Here is a 21,362-nt window from a genome sequence, read left to right as displayed (position 1 = left end):
GTAAGTATGAAAATCGTTTACTTTCACTAGGGAAAGTGCTGTCCCTTCTCTCTATCCTGCACTGAATAGGGAGAAGAGAAGCACTTTTCCTGCAGTCCGCAGCAGCTAGTCCGCATCAATGTACTGCACATTTTGTGCAGATCCGCAGCAGAATCTGCAACGCAGATTCTGTGCGGCATTGATGCGGACAGTTGCGGAGGAAATCCGCCACGTGTGGTCATGCCCTTATAGTAGTTATATTCTTGTATATAGGGGCAGTATTATAGTAGTTATATTCTTGTATATAGGGGCAGTATTATAGTAGTTATATTCTTGTATATAGGGGCAGTATTATAGTATTTATATTCTTATATATAGGGGCAGTATTATAGTAGTTATATTCTTGTACATAGAGGGCAGTATTATAGTAGTTATATTCTTGTATATAGGGGGCAGTATTATAGTGGTTATATTCTTGTATATAGGAGCAGTATTATAGTATTTATATTCTTATATATAGGGGGCAGTATTATAGTAGTTATATTCTTGTATATAGGAGCAGTATTATAGTAGTTATATTCTTGTATATAGGAGTAGTATTATGGTAGTTATATTCTTGTATATAGGAGCAGATTTATAGTAGTTATATTCTTATATATAGGAGCAGTATTATAGTAGTTATATTCTTGTATATAGAGGGCAGTATTATAGTAGTTATATTCTTGTATATAGGGGCAGTATTATAGTAGTTATATTCTTGTATATAGGGGCAGTATTAGTAGTTATATTCTTGTATATAGAAGGCAGTATTATAGTAGTTAGTTTCTTCTACCTAGGGGCAGTATTATAGTAGTTATATTCTTGTATATAGGGGGAGTATTATAGTAGTTATATTCTTGTATATAGGCAGCAGTATTATAGTAGTTATATTCTTGTATATAGGGGCAGTATTATAGTAGTTATATTCTTGTATATAGAGGCAGTATTATAGTAGTTATATTCTTGTATATAGAAGGCAGTATTAGGCTGGGTTCACACGTGGCGGAATTTCACTTAAATTCCGCTGCGGACACTCCGCAGCGTTAATCCGCAGCGGAGCCGTTTGTCCATTGACTTACACTTTAATTTAGCAGTGTTCGTTTAGACGAGGCGTAAAATTCTGCTGCGGAGCATAGGCTGCGGAGCGGAATTTGGTGTCCGCAGCATGCTCTGTCTGTTGCGGAGCAGTGGCGGACTCATGGCGGAATTTCTCCATTGACTTCAATGGAGATTCTAATTTCCGCAATGAAGTCCGCAGCTGTCATGCACATGTTATGTGTGCTGCGGATCCGTCTTGCTTTTTTAACTTGACATTTCTTCATTCTGGCTGGACCTATGTATTTCTAGGTCTACAGCCAGACTGAGGAAGTCAATGGGGCTCCCGTAATGACGGGAGCGTTGCTAGGAGACGTCAGTAAATAGTCACTGTCCAGGGTGCTGAAAGAGTTAAGCGATCGGCAGTAACTGTTTCTGCACCCTGGACAGTGACTACCGATCCCAATATACAGCAACCTGTAAAAAAATAGAAGTTCATACTTACCGAGAACTCCCTGCTTCTGTCTCCAGTCCGGCCTCCCAGGATGACGTTTCAGTCTAAGTGACGGCTACAGCCAATCACAGGCTAATAACAGGCTGCAGCGGTCACATGGACTGCCGCGTCATCCAGGGAGATCGGGCTGGATGCCGAAGGAGGGACGCTTCACCAAGACAACGGGCGGTAAGTATGAATTTCTTTGACTTTCACAAGGGAAAGTGCTGTCCCTTCTCTCTATCCTGCACTGAATAGGGAGAAGGGAAGTACTTTTACCGCAGTCCGCAGCAGCTAGTCCGCATCAATTTTCTGCACATTTTGTGCAGATCCGCAGCAGAATCTGCAACGCAGATTCTGTGCGGCATTGATGCGGACAGTTGCGGAGGAAATCCGCCACGTGTGGTCATGCCCTTATAGTAGTTATATTCTTGTATATAGGAGCAGTATTATAGTAGTTATATTCTTGTATATAGGGGCAGTATTATAGTAGTTAGATTCTTGTATATAGGGAGCAGTATTATAGTAGTTATATTCTTGTATATAGGGGCAGTATTATAGTAGTTATATTCTTGTATATAGGAGCAGTATTATAGTAGTTATATTCTTGTATATAGGAGCAGTATTATAGTAGTTATATTCTTGTATATAGGGGCAGTATTATAGTAGTTATATTCTTGTATATAGGAGCAGTATTATAGTAGTTATATTCTTGTATATAGGGAGCAGTATTATAGTAGTTATATTCTTGTATATAGGGGCAGTATTATAGTAGTTATATTCTTGTATATAGGAGCAGTATTATAGTAGTTATATTCTTGTATATAGGGAGCAGTATTATAGTAGTTATATTCTTGTATATAGGAGCAGTATTATAGTAGTTATATTCTTGTATATAGGGGGCAGTATTATAGTAGTTATATTCTTGTATATAGGAGCAGTATTATAGTGGTTATATTCTTGTATATAGGGGCAGTATTATAGTAGTTATATTCTTGTATATAGGAGCAGTATTATAGTAGTTATATTCTTGTATATAGGAGCAGTATTATAGTAGTTATATTATTGTGTATAGGGGCAGTATTATAGTAGTTATATACTTGTATATAGGGGCAGTATTATAGTAGTTATATTCTTGTATATAGGAGGCATTATTATAGTAGTTATATTCTTGTATATAGGAGACAGTATTATAGTAGTTATATTCTTGTATATAGGGGGCAGTATTATAGTATTTATATTCTTCTATATAGGGGAAGTATTATAGTAGTTATATTCTTGTATATAGGAGCAGTATTATAGTAGTTATATTCTTGTATATAGGGGGCAGTATTATAGTAGTTATATTCTTATATATATAGGGGGCAGTATTATAGTAGTTATATTCTTATATATAGGGGGCAGTATTATAGTAGTTATATTCTTGTATATAGGAGGCAGTATTAGGGCATGACCACACGTGGCGGATTTCCTCCGCAACTGTCCGCATCAATGCCGCACAGAATCTGCGTTGCAGATTCTGCTGCGGATCTGCACAAAATGTGCAGTAAATTGATGCGGACTAGCTGCTGCGGACTGCGGGAAAAGTGCTTCCCTTCTCCCTATCAGTGCAGGATAGAGAGAAGGGACAGCACTTTCCCTAGTGAAAGTAAACAAATTTCATACTTACCGGCCGTTGTCTTGGTGACGCGTCCCTCTTTCGGCATCCAGCCCGACCTCCCTGGATGACGCGCCAGTCCATGTGACCGCTGCAGCCTGTGCTTGGCCTGTGATTGGCTGCAGCCGTCACTTAGACTGAAACGTCATCCTGGGAGGCCGGACTGGAGACAGAAGCAGGGAGTTCTCGGTAAGTATGAACTTCTATTTTTTTTACAGGTTGCTGTATATTGGGATCGGTAGTCACTGTCCCGGGTGCAGAAACAGTTACTGCCGATCGCTTAACTCTTTCAGCACCCTGGACAGTGACTATTTACAGACGTCTCCTAGCAACGCTCCCGTCATTACGGGAGCCCCATTGACTTCCTCAGTCTGGCTGTAGACCTAGAAATACATAGGTCCAGCCAGAATGAAGAAATGTCATGGCAAAAAAGCAAGACGCATCCGCAGCACACATAACATGTGCATGACAGCTGCGGACTTCATTGCGGAACTTAGAATCTCCATTGAAGTCAATGGAGAAATTCCGCCATGAGTCCGCCACTGCTCCGCAACAGACAGAGCATGCTGCGGACACCAAATTCCGCTCCGCAGCCTATGCTCCGCAGCGGAATGTTACGCATCGTCTAAACGAACACTTCTAAATAGAAGTGGAAGTCAATGCAGAAACGGCTCCGCTGCGGATTAACGCTGCGGAGTGTCCGCAGCGGAATTTAAGTGAAATTCCGCCACGTGTGAACCCAGCCTTATAGTAGTTATATTCTTGTATATAGAGAGCAGTATTATAGTAGTTATATTCTTGTATATAGGAGCGGTATTATAGTAGTTATATTCTTGCATATAGGAGGCAGTATTATAGTAATTATTTTCTTGTATATAGGGGCAGTATTATAGTAGTTAGATTCTTGTATATAGGGAGCAGTATTATAGTAGTTATATTCTTGTATATAGGAGCAGTATTATAGTAGTTATATTCTTGTATATAGGGGCAGTATTCTAGTAGTTATATTCTTGTATATAGGGGCAGTATTATAGTAGTTATATTCTTGTATATAGGAGGCAGTATTATAGTAGTTATATTCTTGTATATAGGAGCAGTATTATAGTAGTTATATTCTTGTATATAGGAGCAGTATTATAGTAATTATTTTCTTGTATATAGGGGCAGTATTATAGTAGTTAGATTCTTGTATATAGGGAGCAGTATTATAGTAGTTATAGTCTTGTATATAGGGGCAGTATTATAGTAGTTATATTCTTGTATATAGGAGCAGTATTATAGTAGTTATATTATTGTGTATAGGGGCAGTATTATAGTAGTTATATTCTTGTATATAGGGGCAGTATTATAGTAGTTATATTCTTGTATATAGGGGGCATTATTATAGTAGTTATATTCTTGTATATAGGGAGCAGTATTATAGTAGTTATATTCTTGTATATAGGAGCAGTATTATAGTAGTTATATTCTTGTATATAGGAGCAGTATTATAGTAGTTATATTATTGTATATAGGAGCAGTATTATAGTAGTTATATGCTTGTATATAGGAGCAGTATCATAGTAGTTATATTCTTGTATATAGGGGCAGTATTATAGTAGTTATATTCTTGTATATAGGAGCAGTATTATAGTAGTTATATTATTGTATATAGGGGGCAGTATTATAGTAGTTATATTCTTGTATATAGAAGTAGTATTATAGTAGTTATATTCTTGTATATAGGTGCAGTATTATAGTAGTTATATTCTTGTATATAGGAGCAGTATTATAGTAGTTATATTATTGTATATAGGAGCAGTATTATAGTAGTTATATGCTTGTATATAGGAGCAGTATCATAGTAGTTATATTCTTGTATATAGGGGCAGTATTATAGTAGTTATATTCTTGTATATAGGGGCAGTATTATAGTAGTTATATTCTTGTATATAGAGGGCAGTATTATAGTAGTTATATTCTTGTATATAGGAGCAGTATTATAGTAGTTATATTCTTGTATATAGGAGCAGTATTATAGTAGTTATATTCTTGTATATAGGAGCAGTATTATAGTAGTTATATTCTTGTATATAGGGGGCAGTATTATAGTAGTTATATTCTTGTATATAGGAGCAGTATTATAGTAGTTATATTCTTGTATATAGGGGAAGTATTATAGTAGTTATATTCTTGTATATAGGGGAAGTATTATAGTAGTTATATTCTTGTATATAGGGGGCAGTATTATAGTAGTTATATTCTTGTATATAGGGAGCAGTATTATAGTAGTTATATTCTTGTATATAGGGGGCAGTATTATAGTAGTTATATTCTTGTATATAGGAGCAGTATTATAGTAGTTATATTCTTGTATATAGGGGCAGTATTATAGTAGTTATATTCTTGTATATAGGGGCATTATTATAGTAGTTATATTCTTGTATATAGGGAGCAGTATTATAGTAGTTATATTCTTGTATATATGGGCAGTATTATAGTAGTTATAATCTTGTATATAGGGGCAGTATTATAGTAGTTATATTCCTGTATATAGGGGCAGTATTATAGTAGTTATATTCTTGTATATAGGAGCAGTATTATAGTAGTTATATTCTTGTATATAGGAGCAGTATTATAGTAGTTATATTCTTGTATATAGGAGCAGTATTATAGTAGTTATATTCTTGTATATAGGGGAAGTATTATAGTAGTTATATTCTTGTATATAGGGGACAGTATTATAGTAGTTATATTCTTGTATATAGGGGGCAGTATTATAGTAGTTATATTCTTGTATATAGGGAGCAGTATTATAGTAGTTATATTCTTGTATATAGGGGGCAGTATTATAGTAGTTATATTCTTGTATATAGGAGACAGTATTATAGTAGTTATATTCTTGTATATAGGAGACAGTATTATAGTAGTTATATTCTTGTATATAGGGGAAGTATTATAGTAGTTATATTCTTGTATATAGGGGGCAGTATTATAGTAGTTATATTCCTGTATATAGGAGCAGTATTATAGTAGTTATATTCTTGTATATAGGGGGCAGTATTATAGTAGTTATATTCTTGTATATAGGAGCAGTATTATAGTAGTTACATTCTTGTATATAGGGGGCAGTATTATAGTAGTTATATTCTTGTATATCGGTGCAGTATTATAGTAGTTATATTCTTGTATATAGGTGGCAGTATTATAGTAGTTATATTCTTGTATATAGGTGGCAGTATTATAGTAGTTATATTCTTGTATATAGGAGCAGTATTATAGTAGTTATATTCTTGTATATAGGAGCAGTATTATAGTAGTTATATTCTTGTATATAGGGGAAGTATTATAGTAGTTATATTCTTGTATATAGGGGGCAGTATTATAGTAGTTATATTCTTGTATATAGGGGCGGTATTATAGTAGTTATATTCTTGTATATAGGAGCAGTATTATAGTAGTTATATTCTTGTATATAGGAGCAGTATTATAGTAGATATATTCTTGTACATAGAGTGCAGCATTTTAGTAGTTATATTTGTCTAGATATAGTAGTATGTAGTGAGTGTTGTTATAGTCACAATAATTATCTATTGTCTTCTGAGAACAACAGCTGCACAACTAAAATGATGTTATCCAATCTGTGATTCAGACATTTTCCAAGAACAGTTGTCTCTTCCTTCCCCTTGATACTTTTTACAGTTTTTGTAAAGGGGGCCATAATGACCACAAGGCTCAGTGGATAATGAATTTTGTGTCGTGCCGTTGTATAATGGGAAGGATATTCAGGATTTAGTCAGATATGCAGTAGAGAATATTGTATAAGATGTTTTCCATGTAATAATACTTTCGTCATTGGTTTTCTGCAGTGACTTAGCTTTAACACTTTAAGGACCAGTGCTGCGTCCTTGTGCACTTCTCTTTTCGATTTTCCGTTTTCTTCTTACATCTCAGCGTAGAAGAGTCGAATTCCCTTATTACATTTTCACCGTTACTCCGGCACCATCTGTGAGATGTAGATTCTCCGGTACTAAGATTGGTGGTTTCATAGATTGAACTGTTTATAAATGAATGTGAGAATATCATATCCCATCTCGGAGATAATTCTGCCTTTTCAGATCCCGGAGCGTCTCCATTTCTTGGTGAAATCTCAAATTTAATATCACAGGTAAAAATGTGTTGGATATTCCTGAGAAGAATCCTTTCTATGGAGGATATTCATTCCCCGCTCTCCCTTCTTCCCTGATAAAGACCAGGCCTATAGTTACACAATTTCCCGGGAGTGATTTCGGGGTGTCCCTGTCTCGTCCCCAGCGGTCAGGAGGTGTTTATTGCAATGTGCATCAGATTTATAACATTTTAGGGTTTTCTCAGTATCACACGGTATTATGAAGGATTTGGTATCCTGCGACCACTCAGATGCGGCGCTCGCTATTGAGCGCCGCATCTGAGGGTTTAAACGGGTGAGATCGTTCCTTTTACAATCTCACCCGTTAGGGCAGGGACGCCCCCAGCCCTCAGCTACCAGTAGTAGCTGAGAGCAGGGAGATTTAACGGCTCCCTGCTCTGTTTATTTATTCTGATGCAGCGCCGTGAAAAGTTGTATCGGCGGTCACTAACGGGTTAAGGGGGTATTCCCAATTCATATGTTTATGGCACAGCCACGTATCTGATAGGTGGGGGTCCCACCTCTGGTAAACCGACCTATCCCCCCGACCCTCGCTTTGCCAGGTATGACGGCTGCAGAGCAAATGGTTAGCTCTCTCCAAAGCCTATAAAAATTACGGATAGAGCCAAGCAAGCGTGCGCGCGGCTATCGCTTCATTCCCTCTGCAGCCCCGGCTGGTCACCTCGCCTGGCAGAACAGGGTCAGGACATTCTCCCGATAGGTAGGGGTCCTAGAAGTAGGGTCTGATTGGTAGAGATGAGCAAATTTATTCTACACTAATTGAATTTGGTCCGTTTTGACTAAATTCGGAACTATTGGGGTTCACGGCAACAAATTTGCCATTTTATAAATTAGAATAAAGGATCACATGACCTTTGACTGGTTTCCCCATAATGCCTTGCAGACAGCCTTCCTCTAGCTCAGCCAATCATGAGGGATATAGGTGGGTGACATTACTAATGCTGGCTTGGCTTTAAAGGGCTTGAACAGGCATTGGATACAGTCCTAGAAAACATCAGAGAGTAAATTATGAGATTTCAGGGCAATTGGGGCACTTACGATTCACGGCGTATTTATTCAGACCGAATCGAATCTGACGTCCGATTCGATTGAATTCAACACAAAATGAATTTTAGGAAATTTGCGCATCTCTACTGATTTAGTGGACTGTTAGGGCGGGTTCACACATGGCGGAATTCCACTTAAATTCCGCTGCGGACACTCCGCAGCGTTAATCCGCAGCGGAGCCGTTTCTCCATTGACTTTCACTTTAAATTAGCAGTGTTCGTTTACACGATGCGTACAATTCCGCTGCGGAGCATAGGCTGCGGAGCGGAATTTGGTGTCCGCAGCATGCTCTGTCTGTTGCGGAGCAGTGGCGGACTCATGGCGGAATTTCTCCATTGACTTCAATGGAGATTCAAAGTTCCGCAATGAAGTCCGCAGCTGTCATGCACATGTCATGTGTGCTGCGGATGCGTCTTGCTTTTTTTACTTGACATTTCTTCATTCTGGCTGGACCTATGTATTTCTAGGTCTACAGCCAGACTGAGGAAGTCAATGGGGCTCCCGTAATGACGGGAGCGTTGCTAGGAGACGTCAGTAAATAGTCACTGTCCAGGGTGCTGAAAGAGTTACGCGATCGGCAGTAACTGTTTCTGCACCCGGGACAGTGACTACCGATCACAATATACAGCAACCTGTAAAAAAATATAAGTTCAAACTTACCGAGAACTCCCTGCTTCTGTCTCCAGTCCGGCCTCCCAGGATGACGTTTCAGTGTAAGTGACGGCTGCAGCCAATCACAGGCAAAGCACAGGCTGCAGCGGTCACATGGACTGGCGCGTCATCCAGGGAGGTCGGGCTGGATGCCGAAAGAGGGACGCGTCACCAAGACAACGGCCGGTAAGTATGAAAATCGTTTCCTTTCACTAGGGAAAGTGCTGTCCCTTCTCTCTATCCTGCACTGATAGGGAGAAGGGAAGCACTTTTCCCGCAGTCTGCAGCAGCCAGTCCGCATCAATGTACTGCACATTTTGTGCAGATCCGCAGCAGAATCTGCAACGCAGATTCTGTGCGGCATCGATGCGGACAGTTGCGGAGGAATTCCGCCATGTGTGGTCATGCCCTTACTCCGCTTTCCTAAAGTCCTAAATGGCATATCGGGGGTTTTCTGGGACTCAAACATTAATCGTGGGGGACCCTGCCGACTGAGGGGGCTGTGGAGGAGGTGCTGTGCCTGTCTTAACAATGAAGACGAAGGGTCGTGGGGGACCCTGCCGACTGAGGGGGCTGTGGAGGAGGTGCTGTGCCTGTCTTAACAATGAAGACGAAGTGCTCGAGTCCTCCTCATCTTGTTGATCGCCAAGATTCTCAGGGGTCGGACCCCCACGATCAAACATTGATCCTAAGGATAGGCCATCAGTGAGTGCCAAAATAAATCCTTTAATTATTAGAAAAACAGAGCAGGGAATGTCACTGTATTAATTAGTTTACTTAGAGCAAATACAATTTACATATTGCAGACATTTTTGAGAATAGAGGACGGCTTAAGGACTGGTTTTACTGGTGACTTTTCTCCCAAGGCAGAGACGGGACTATCACCTACTTTGCTTGCTTAAAGGAACATTTCACATAAAGCTAAATATGAATTTCCAGGCCTTAGTATTGCGCCCATCTATAGGCAATATAAGGCAGCTGTGGGAATATATATAATATTATTATATGGCAGTATTATATGGGCACTGTATGGTACTATTATGTAAATGCTATATGGCAGTGTAAGACGCGCACTGTATGGTACTATTATGTAAACTATGGCAGTATTATATGAGCACTGTATGGTATTGTTATGTAAACCCTATATGGCAGTATTATATGGGCACTGTATGGTATTGTTATGTAAACTCTATATGGCAGTATTATATGGGCGCTATATGGTGCTATTATGTAAACTCTATATGGCAGTGTAATATGGGCACTGTATAGTACTATTATGTTAAATGCTATATGGGAGTGTTATATGGGTATGTATGGTACTATTATGTAAACCCTATATGGCAGTGTTATATGGGCGCTAAATGGTATGGTGCTATTATGTAGAAGCTATATGGGAGTATTATGTGGGCACAGCACTATGTGGGCATTTTATAGTACTATTATGTAAACTTTATGGCAGTGTTATATGGGCACTATATGGTATGGTGCTATTATGTAGAAGCTATATGGGAGTGTTATTTGGGCACTGTATGGTATTTTTATACAACCTCTAGATGGCAGCGCTATGTGGGCATTTTATAGTACTATTATGTAAACTATATATGGCAGTGTTATGTAGGCACTGTATGTCGCTGTTATTTAGTATGGTGGTATATTTTATGCATCAGATGACACTGGTATTCGGGCAGTTTTATTCTGCACAGACCTCCGTCCACCAAAAAAATGGTTCTCCATAGACCTTAATTCAGCCTGATAACTCATTGCCCAGCTCTGCGTAAAAATATATATATTAGTCCTCAATGAATTACAATATCATCAAAAAGTTTATTTACTTCAGTAATTCAATTCAAAAAGTGTCTCTCATATATTCTATACATTCATTACACACAGAGGGATCTATTTCCAGCATTTTTTTCTTTTAATGTTGATGATTATGGGAACAGTTACTGAAAACCCAAAATTTAGTGTCAGAAAATTAGAATATTATATAAGCCCAATTTCAAAAATGATTTTTATTACTGAAACGTTGTCCTACTGAGAAGCATGTACAGTCTATGCTCTCAATACTTGGTCGGGGCTCCTTTTGCATGAATTACTGCATCAATGCGGTGTGGCATGGAGGTCATCAGCCTGTGGCACTGCTGAGGTGTTATCAATGCGGCGTGGCATGGAGGTCATCAGCCTGTGGCACTGCTGAGGTGTTATCAATGTGGCGTGGCATGGGGGCGATCAGCCTGTGGCACTGCTGAGGTGTTATCAAATTGGGCGTGGCATGGAGGCGATCAGCCTGTGGCACTGCTGAGGTGTTATCAATGCGGCGTGGCATGGAGGCGATCAGCCTGTGGCACTGCTGAGGTGTTATCAATGCGGCGTGGCATGGAGGCGATCAGCCTGTGGCACTGCTGAGGTGTTATCAATGTGGCGTGGCATGGGGGCGATCAGCCTGTGGCACTGCTGAGGTGTTATCAATGCGGCATGGCATGGAGGCGATCAGCCTGTGGCACTGCTGAGGTGTTATCAATGTTACATAGTTACATAGTTAGTACGGCTGAAAAAAGACACATGTCCATCAAGTTCAACCAAGGGACGGGAAAAGGGATGGAAAAATTTCTACACATAGGAGCTAATATTTTTTTGTTCTAGGAAATTATCTAACCCTTTTTTAAAGCCATCTACTGTCCCTGCTGTGACGGCTCCTGCGGTGACTATTCCATAGATTCACAGTTCTCACTGTAAAGAAGGCTTGTCGCCTCTGCAGCTTGAACCTTTTTTTCTCCAGACGGAGGGAGCGCCCCCTTGTTTTTTGAGGGGGTTTTACAAGGAACAGGATATCACCATATTTTTTGTATGTGCCATTAATATATTTATATAAGTTAATCATGTCCCCCCTTAGTCGTCTTTTTTCAAGGCTAAATAGGTTTAATTCTTTCAATCTTTCCTCATAACTTAAATTCTCCGCGCCCCTAATTAGCTTCGTTGCTCTTCTTTGTATTTTTTTCAACTCCAGGGCATCCTTTCTATGAACTGGAGCCCAGAACTGAACTGCATATTCTAGATGAGGCCTCACTAATGCTTTGTAAAGTGGTAATATTACATCCCTGTCCCGTGAGTCCATGCCTCTTTTGATACACGACAATATCCTGCTGGCCTTTGAAGCAGCTGATTGACACTGCATGCTGTTATTGAGTTTATGATTTACAAGTACACCCAGATCCTTCTCAACAAGTGAATCCGCCAGTGTAGCGCCCCCTAGGACATATGATGCCTGCAGGTTGTTGGTACCCAGATGCATAACTTTACATTTATCTACATTAAACTTCATCTGCCAAGTGGACGCCCAAACACTTAGTTTGTTTAAATCTGCCTGTAATTCATGAACATCTTCCATAGTCTGAACTATATTGCATAGCTTGGTGTCATCTGCAAAAATAGAAATAGTGCTATTAATCCCATCCTCTATATCATTAATAAATAAGTTGAATAATAGTGGTCCCAGCACTGAACCCTGGGGTACACCACTTATTACCGGGGACCATTCAGAGAAGGAATCATTGACCACAACTCTCTGGATACGGTCCTTGAGCCAATTCTCAATCCAATTACAAACTATATTTTCTAAACCTATAGTCCTTAATTTACCCATTAGGCGTCTATGGGGGACAGTGTCAAATGCCTTTGCAAAGTCCAAAAACACTAAATCCACAGCGGCCCCTCTGTCTAGACTTCTGCTCACCTCTTCATAAAAACAGATTAGGTTAGTTTGACAACTTCTGTCCTTAGTAAAACCGTGCTGGCTGTCACTTATAATGCTATTTATTGTCACATAATCCTGTATATAGTCCCTCAATAGCCCCTCAAACATTTTCCCCACGATGGATGTTAAGCTTACTGGTCTATAATTACCCGGGGAAGACCTAGAGCCCTTTTTGAAAATAGGCACCACATTTGCCCTGCGCCAGTCCCTTGGCACTATACCAGTCACTAGAGAATCTCTGAATATTATGAAAAGGGGGACAGAAATAACTGAACTAAGCTCTTTAAGAACTCTAGGGTGTAACCCATCTGGTCCCGGGGCCTTGTGCACATTTATTTTATTTAATTTAGCTTGGACCATCTCTACATTCATCCAATTCAGTATATCAACTGATATATTAACAGCACTGGCACCGGCTACATCAGCTGCTCTTCTGTTGTATATACAGAGCTAAAGAACCCATTTAGTAACTCTGCCTTCTCTTGATCCCCTGTGACCATCTCCCCATTACCATTATCTAGGGGTCCTACATGTTCAGACCTGGGCTTTTTTGCATTTATATGCTTGAAGAATTTTTTAGGATTTGTTTTACTATCCTTGGCCACCTGCCTTTCATTTTGTATTTTTGCTAATTTTATTACATTTTTACAGATTTTATTAAGATCTTTATATTTTACAAAGGCTGCAGATGTACCCTCAGATTTGTATTTTTTAAATGCCCTTTTTTTGTCATGTATTGCCCCTTTCACAGGTGTAAGCCATGTGGGGTTTAATTTGAGTCGTTTATACTTATTACCTGTAGGAATAAATTTTGCACTATAATAACTCAAAGTAGATTTGAAAATCTCCCATTTATCATTTGTCCCATTTTTTGACATTAGTTCTTCCCAGTCTATATCTTGAATTGCAGCCCTCATCCTGGGGAAATTGGCTTTCTTAAAATTAAATGTTTTTGCCCTCCCAGCCTGCGTTTGTTTTTTACAGTATAGGTAAAATGTAACTATATTGTGATCACTGTTACCGAGGTTTACACGAACATTGACATTCCCAACAAGATCTGCATTATTAGAAATGACCAGATCCAACAGAGCTTCACCTCTAGTCGGGTCTTCCACAAACTGGCCCATAAAATTTTCCTGCAACAGGTTGAGGAAATGTCTCCCCTTTGCAGTTGAAGCTGAACCATGACACCAATTAATATCCCGGAAATTAAAATCTCCCATTATCACTACAGTACCCGCCTGTGCAGCCCGCTCCATCTGTTTATATATTTGACCTTCCATCTCCTCAGTTATATTGGGGGGTCTATAGATTACACCAAAAGTAATTTTTTCAGTGTTTACCTCCCTTTGTAATTTCACCCACAAGGTTTCAACCTCCTTACAATCTTCACCCACTATTGTCTCTTTCACACTCGCCTTCATATCACTTCTCACATACAGACATACACCACCACCTTTCCTATTTGTCCTGTCTTTCCGAAAAAGTGTAAAACCCTGTAGATTTACAGCCCAGTCATGTGAAGAGTCCAGCCATGTTTCAGCAACACCAACTATATCTATATTTTCTTCCAGTATCAAGGCCTCCAGCTCCCCCATTTTGCTTGCTAGACTTCTGGCATTTCTGAACATACACTTTAACTTGCCTGTCAGTTTTTCACTTTTATTATCAGAAATGTGATTTGACATTAATCGGGCCTTTTTATTTACACTGATGTTTTGTAACGAAAGGATCTCCTTATCTTGTTGTCTAGTCCTCTCCCCACATTCTGTTTCTCCCCCCACCAATATAGTCTGACCCCTCTCTAACCTGGCTACCCCTTTTTTTTCTACATTGACCTCCGTCCTCAGCCCTAGTTTAAATACTCCGCCACCCCAGCTAGAATTCTCTCCCCCAGCACAGCGGACCCCCTTCCATTTAGGTGCAAATCATCTGCAGAATACAGTTTGTACCCCAATGAAAAGTCAGCCCAGTGCTCTAGGAACCCAAATCCTTCTCCTCTACACCAAGACTTCAGCCATGCATTTAACTCCCTGAGCTCCCGCTGTCTTTCCTGTGATGCGCATGGCACAGGCAGTATTCCTGAGAATACTACTTTGGAGGTCCTTCCCTTCAGCTTGTAGCCTAGTTCTTTAAAATTATTCTTAAGGCTCCTCCACCTACCATTTATTCTGTCGTTGGTACCGACATGGACCACGACAGCTGGATCATCACCAGCCCCTCCCAGCAATTTGTCCACCCGTTCCACCACATGCCGAACCCTGGCACCAGGGAGACAGCAAACCATTCGGTTGAGGTGGTCTTGGCGACAAATTATTCTATCCGTCTTCCTGATTATAGAATCCCCTACGACTATCAATTGTCTTGGCTTACCTGCATTACCATCCCGCCGACTACTAGCTGGGCTGTTCTCCCGGCTGTTAGGGAGATCAGTATCCACTAGGGCTGCCATTTCTGAGACTGACACCCTCGCATCATCACCCAACTTGGCAATTTTGCCTGGAATGTCAGAAACCGGAACGGCCTTCCTTTTCTTTAACCCCTTTCTACTGCCCCTAACTACATTAACCCAGCTAATTACCTGATCCTGCTCACCCATGTCTTCACCCTCCAGTTCTAACCCACTAACTGCATGCTCTGTGAGCAGCAAGCTCCGCTCAAAATTGTCTATCCTCCTCAATGTGGCGTGGCATGGAGGCGATCAGCCTGTGGCACTGCTGAGGTGTTATTAATGCGGCGTGGCATGGAGGCGATCAGCCTGTGGCACTGCTGAGGTGTTATCAATGCGGCATGGCATGGAGGCGATCAGCCTGTGGCACTGCTGAGGTGTTATAAATGCGGCGTGGCATGGAGGCGATCAGCCTGTGGCACTGCTGAGGTGTTATTAATGCGGCGTGGCATGGAGGCGATCAGCCTGTGGCACTGCTAAGGTGTTATCAATGTGGCGTGGCATGGAGGCGATCAGCCTGTGGCACTGCTGTGGTGTTATCAATGCGGCGTGGCATGGAGGTGATCAGCCTGGGGCACTGCTGATGTGTTATCGATGCGGCGTGGCATGGAGGCGATCAGCCTGGGGCACTGCTGATGTGTTATGGACGGCAGGTTGCTTTGATATCGGCCTTCAGCTCGTCTGCATTGTTGGGTCTGGTGTCTCTCATCTTCCTCTTGACAATACCCTATAGATTCTCTATGCGGTTTAGGTCAGGTGAGTTTGCTGGCAAATGAAGCGCAGTGATCGTGTCGTTATTACACCAGGTGTTGGTACTTTTGGCAGTGTGGGCTTTTCAGTAGGCCAAAGTTTTGGTAATAAAAATCATTTTTGAAATTGGGCTTATATAATAATCACATTTTCTGAGACACTAAATTTTGGGTTTTCATTAACTGTTCCCACATCCCTCTGTGTGTAATGAATCTATAGAATATATGAGAGACAGTTTTTGAATTGAATTACTGAAATAAATTAACTTTTTGATGATATTCTTATTCATTGAGAAGGACTAGTGTATATATATATACACCCATATGTACTCCATATTGTAAAGACTTCAGACTCTAGATAAGAAATACAGAAGAAGCTTTAATATCACTTCAGTTCGGGTGCGCTCCACTCGTTATTGTATTATTTCATTGCCGAGGCCAATAGTTCACCCGCGCCTCCATTATAAGTCGCTTTTATTGTATTCGAATGTTAAAGAAAAAATTTTATGTGAATGTGACTTCAATACAAGGTATATAATAGGACTCACAATGTACATGATATTATCTGACATCTGCTGGGTAACGACGTAATATAAACACAACGTTCAGGACTCGACTTTTATTATGTCTGGAAAAATGAATTATTCCTAAAGGTAGACATTACTAATGCTGGAGGCTCTTATACTGAGGAGCACGCAGGAGCATACAGAGTCACTGGCGTTTTCTGAATTTACCCAGAGTTCCAGAGAAGCCAGATGGTCAGAGGTCCCGAGTAGTCGTCTGTTAAGAGGTCCCGAGAAGCCGTCTGGTCAGAGGTCCAGAGAAGCCGGCTGGTCAGAGGTCCAGAGAAGCCGGCTGGTCAGAGGTCCAGAGAAGCCGTCTGCTAAGAGGTCCAGAGAATCCGGCTGGTCAGAGGTCCAGAGAAGCCGGCTGGTCAGAGGTCCAGAGAAGCCGGCTGGTGAGGGGTCCAGAGAAGCCGGCTGTTCAGAGGTCCCGAGAAGCCGTCTGGTCAGAGGTCCCGAGAAGCCGGCTGGTCAGAGGTCCCGAGAAGCCGGCTGGTCAGAGGTCCCGAGAAGCCGGCTGGTCAGAGGTCACAAGAAGCCGTCTGGTAAGCGGGCCAGAGAAGCCAGCTGGTCAGAGGTCCAGAGAAGCCGGCTGGTCAGAGGTCCAGAGAAGCCGGCTGCTTAGAGGTCCCGAGAAGCCGTCTGGTCAGAGGTCCCGAGAAACCGGCTGGTCAGAGGTCCCGAGAAACCGGCTGGTCAGAGGTCTCGAGAAGCCGGCTGGTCAGAGGTCCAGAGAAGCCAGTTGGTCAGAGGTCCAGAGAAGCCGGTTGGTCAGAGGTCCCGAGAAACCGGCTGGTCAAAGGTCTCGAGAAGCCGGCTGGTCAGAGGTCCCGAGAAGCCGGTTGGTGAGAGGTCCCGAGAAGCCGGTTGGTCAGAGGTCCTGAGAAGCCGGTTGGTCAGAGGTCCCAAGAAGCCGGCGGGTCAGGGGTCCTGATGGAAGGCATAGTACTGGGCATACAATGGATTTCTGACTATAGTAAGAAGATTGAGTGTTTCATACACAAGCTCCACCCTCTAATGTTATGGTCACTCCATTAATAGTTCTGGTCACACCCATTAGACAACAGAGTGCCTGAGTCTATGAACACAAATGTGCTGATACCAGTAGGGCTTTCACATAGTGCCCACACAATGGTACCACCTTTAAAAATTACATTCTGGGAACATTAGCAAGTTATGGTTTAACGATTAAAAGGAAAGAGTCAATAGTAACCTATAACAGTGCCTTCATGACAGTGTCAGCCACATTGCCTCCATAACAGCGCTTTCATAATAGTCAGCCACAGTGCCCTCATAATAGTCAGTCACAGTGCCCTCATAATAGTGTCAGTCACAGTTCTCGCATAATAGTGACAGTCAGTGCCCTAATTACAGTGACAGCCACAATGACACTAACAGTGGCAGCCACAGTGTCCTCATAACAGTGCCAGCCATTGTGTCCCCAAACCAGTGCCATCCACAGTTCCGTAATTATAGTGACAGCCACAATGCCACTATGAAAATGTAAGCCACAGTGCCCCTATAACAGTGTCAGCCACAGTACCTCATAACAGTGCCAGCCACAGTTCTCTAATTACAGTGACAGCCACAATGCCCCTATAACATTGTCAGTCACAGTGCCCCACAACAGTTACAGCCACCGTGCCCCCATAACAGTGCCAGCTACAGTTTTCTGCACCATTCATGTTAATATTTGTCCTCTACATAGAATATGGAGCCCTGTAAGCCTCTGTAGTATTTGGATGGTAAGATGGGTTTATCTTGAGGTCTCTTGGCTTCGGGACGGAACTCGTAATACTGGAAAATCCGACATCTCCATTGTAATATTTGACAACTTCTCATATAAAATGAATATTTGAGCTTGTGCTAAGACATCTGCAGCCGCATTTATTGACTGGTGACAAATAGTGACGTGACGGATAACAGACATAATGAGAATTCCAGTCACTTCTCTCACCAGAGAAGGGAAATATAATCTGTCTCTAAAAAGTTGTAACAAAAAGCTCCAGATTCTCCGAGTTCATGAAGTGCCAGCGACGCAGATGTTATTAGAAATGATTGTTTAACCATGCCGACCAAGTCCACACACTATACACCAGGAGAGCTGCATGCAGAAAACGAGCCAGGCACCAGGTCCTACTCAACCCTACAGAGCCAATAAGAGATCCAAGAAGTTTGTCATGTGACCGCTTTAACACTGCTGAATGGCCAAGCGGTTTTACATATGCTGCTACACATTACAGGGGGCATTTCAGTGTGGCATAAGCGATTTAAAGGGAGTTTCCATCCTAAATGTAAAATTGGCCATATAATTGTAAATTAGAAATTAGAGCTGCAGCCAGAGTTTTGTCCTTATGTTTTTTTTTTTACTTACATATGTATTGGTATTACATAGGACTGCAGGTAACATCTACTACATTATCTGTACCCAGAGAGTTATCACTGTGTTATCTGTGGTGTTACATAGGACTGCAGGTAACATCTACTACATTATCTGTACGCAGAGAGTTATCACTGTGTTATAATGTGGTATTACATAGGACTGCAGGTAACATCTACTACATTATCTGTACTCAGAGAGTTATCACTGTGTTATCTGTGGTGTTACATAGGACTGCAGGTAACATCTACTACATTATCTGTACTCAGAGAGTTATCACTGTGTTATCTGTGGTGTTACATAGGACTGCAGGTAACATCTACTACATTATCTGTACTCAGAGAGTTATCATTGTGTTATCGGTGGTATTACATAGGACTGCGGGTAACATCTACTACATTATCTGTACTCAGAGAGTTATCACTGTGTTATCTGTGGTGTTACATAGGACTGCAGGTAACATCTACTACATTATCTGTACTCAGAGCGTTATCACTGTGTTATCTGTGGTGTTACATAGGACTGCAGGTAACATCTACTACATTATCTGTACGCAGAGAGTTATCACTGTGTTATAATGTGGTATTACATAGGACTGCAGGTAACATCTACTACATTATCTGTACTCAGAGAGTTATCACTGTGTTATCTGTGGTGTTACATAGGACTGCAGGTAACATCTACTACATTATCTGTACCCAGAGAGTTATCACTGTGTTATCTGTGGTGTTACATAGGACTGCAGGTAACATCTACTACATTATCTGTACGCAGAGAGTTATCACTGTGTTATAATGTGGTATTACATAGGACTGCAGGTAACATCTACTACATTATCTGTACTCAGAGAGTTATCACTGTGTTATCTGTGGTGTTACATAGGACTGCAGGTAACACTACTACATTATCTGTAATCAGAGGGTTATCACTGTGTTATCTGTGGTGTTACATAGGACTGCAGGTAACATCTACTACATTATCTGTACTCAGAGAGTTATCATTGTGTTATCTGTGGTGTTACATAGGACTGCGGGTAACATCTACTACATTATCTGTACTCAGAGAGTTATCACTGTGTTATCTGTGGTGTTACATAGGACTGCAGGTAACATCTACTACATTATCTGTACTCAGAGCGTTATCACTGTGTTATCTGTGGTGTTACATAGGACTGCGGGTAACATCTACTACATTATCTGTACTCAGAGAGTTATCACTGTGTGTTATCTGTGGTGTTACATAGGACTGCAGGAATCATCTACTACATTATCTGTACTCAGAGCGTTATCACTGTGTTATCTGTGGTGTTACATAGGACTGCGGGTAACACTACTACATTATCTGTAATCAGAGAGTTATCACTGTGTGTTATCTGTGGTGTTACATAGGACTGCGGGTAACACTACTACATTATCTGTACTCAGAGAGTTATCAGTATGTGTTATCTGTGGTGTTACATAGGACTGCTGGTAAACACTACTGCGATAAGTTAACTCCAAATGTCTTTATATGGCACAAAAAAAATGCACCCCCAATAATTAAAGTACATATTCAGCTCTGCTACATTTGAAGTAGGTGCTCTGCTTGCCACTTCGGCACCATCTCCATTGACACCGCTCCTACATTCATGCAGCCAGAAGTAGTCATAATAATAATAATAATAATAATATAATATAATTGTTACTCTCGCTTACCCTTCTTTGGTGCAATTTGTAGAAATCCCACAGATTACAGGAAGCAAAGCATAACCCAGGTGCGGCTGAATACTGTATATGACATTGAGGACACGGATGAGGGACAGATATTGGGGGTTGTTGTCTTCTACGCAGGTCTGATCAGGGAGATCCTTGTGTGCAGCAGCCGTTGCTCGCTATATATTTGGCTCTCGTTGACTCAGTGAATAGTCCCTTTCTCTCGACTTCCCAAGACTTGGATCTTTTTTTTTTTTTTTTTGGGTAAATGTACTTAACATGTGTGGAATGCTAATGACTGACAGATGAAACAGGCAGCTGAGAAAGACACAAACTGACGGGCGCTCGGGAGGAAGGGACTTCACGAAATATGGCCTGAGAGATTGCAAGGTACCCCCTTTATTGCCTTCTCCGCTGTCCTATTGGCCTATGTCAATATTATTCCTGAAATAACTTCAGAGAGGCTGGAGGAAACATCTGGAGGTACATTACTGCAGGAGAGAGGGGGGAGAGTTGGGATTTGACCAAAAAAAAATTATATATTTTGGTTACTGTAGAAGGGTCTGACCTCATCATGCTTACGGCTGCCATAATTGTTTCCATTTTAAAATATGCCGTTAATTATAAGTGAAATCAGCAGCTACTGGTGACGTCATACTGACGATGTTCATGGAGAAAAAGGATAAAAAAACACGAAAAATTCAAAA

The 21,362-nt window shown here is 41.1% G+C and overlaps 1 protein-coding gene across 1 annotated transcript in view; it reads right to left on the bottom strand.

Annotated features, from left to right (window-relative positions):
* LOC142759021 (uncharacterized) overlaps positions 1-20,991 on the bottom strand; it is a 136,857-nt gene extending 115,866 nt beyond the window's left edge. Inside the window, exon 1 of the mRNA XM_075860825.1 lies at positions 20,659-20,991. The gene's annotated coding sequence lies outside the window, so the exon portion shown is untranslated. The remainder of the gene's footprint in view (positions 1-20,658) is intronic.
* Between the last annotated feature and the right edge of the window lie 371 nt (positions 20,992-21,362).

The sequence above is a fragment of the Rhinoderma darwinii genome, chromosome 4, assembly GCF_050947455.1.
Source record: "Rhinoderma darwinii isolate aRhiDar2 chromosome 4, aRhiDar2.hap1, whole genome shotgun sequence".
NCBI lineage: Eukaryota > Metazoa > Chordata > Amphibia > Anura > Rhinodermatidae > Rhinoderma > Rhinoderma darwinii.
This window is presented reverse-complemented; position numbering and strand designations above follow the sequence as displayed.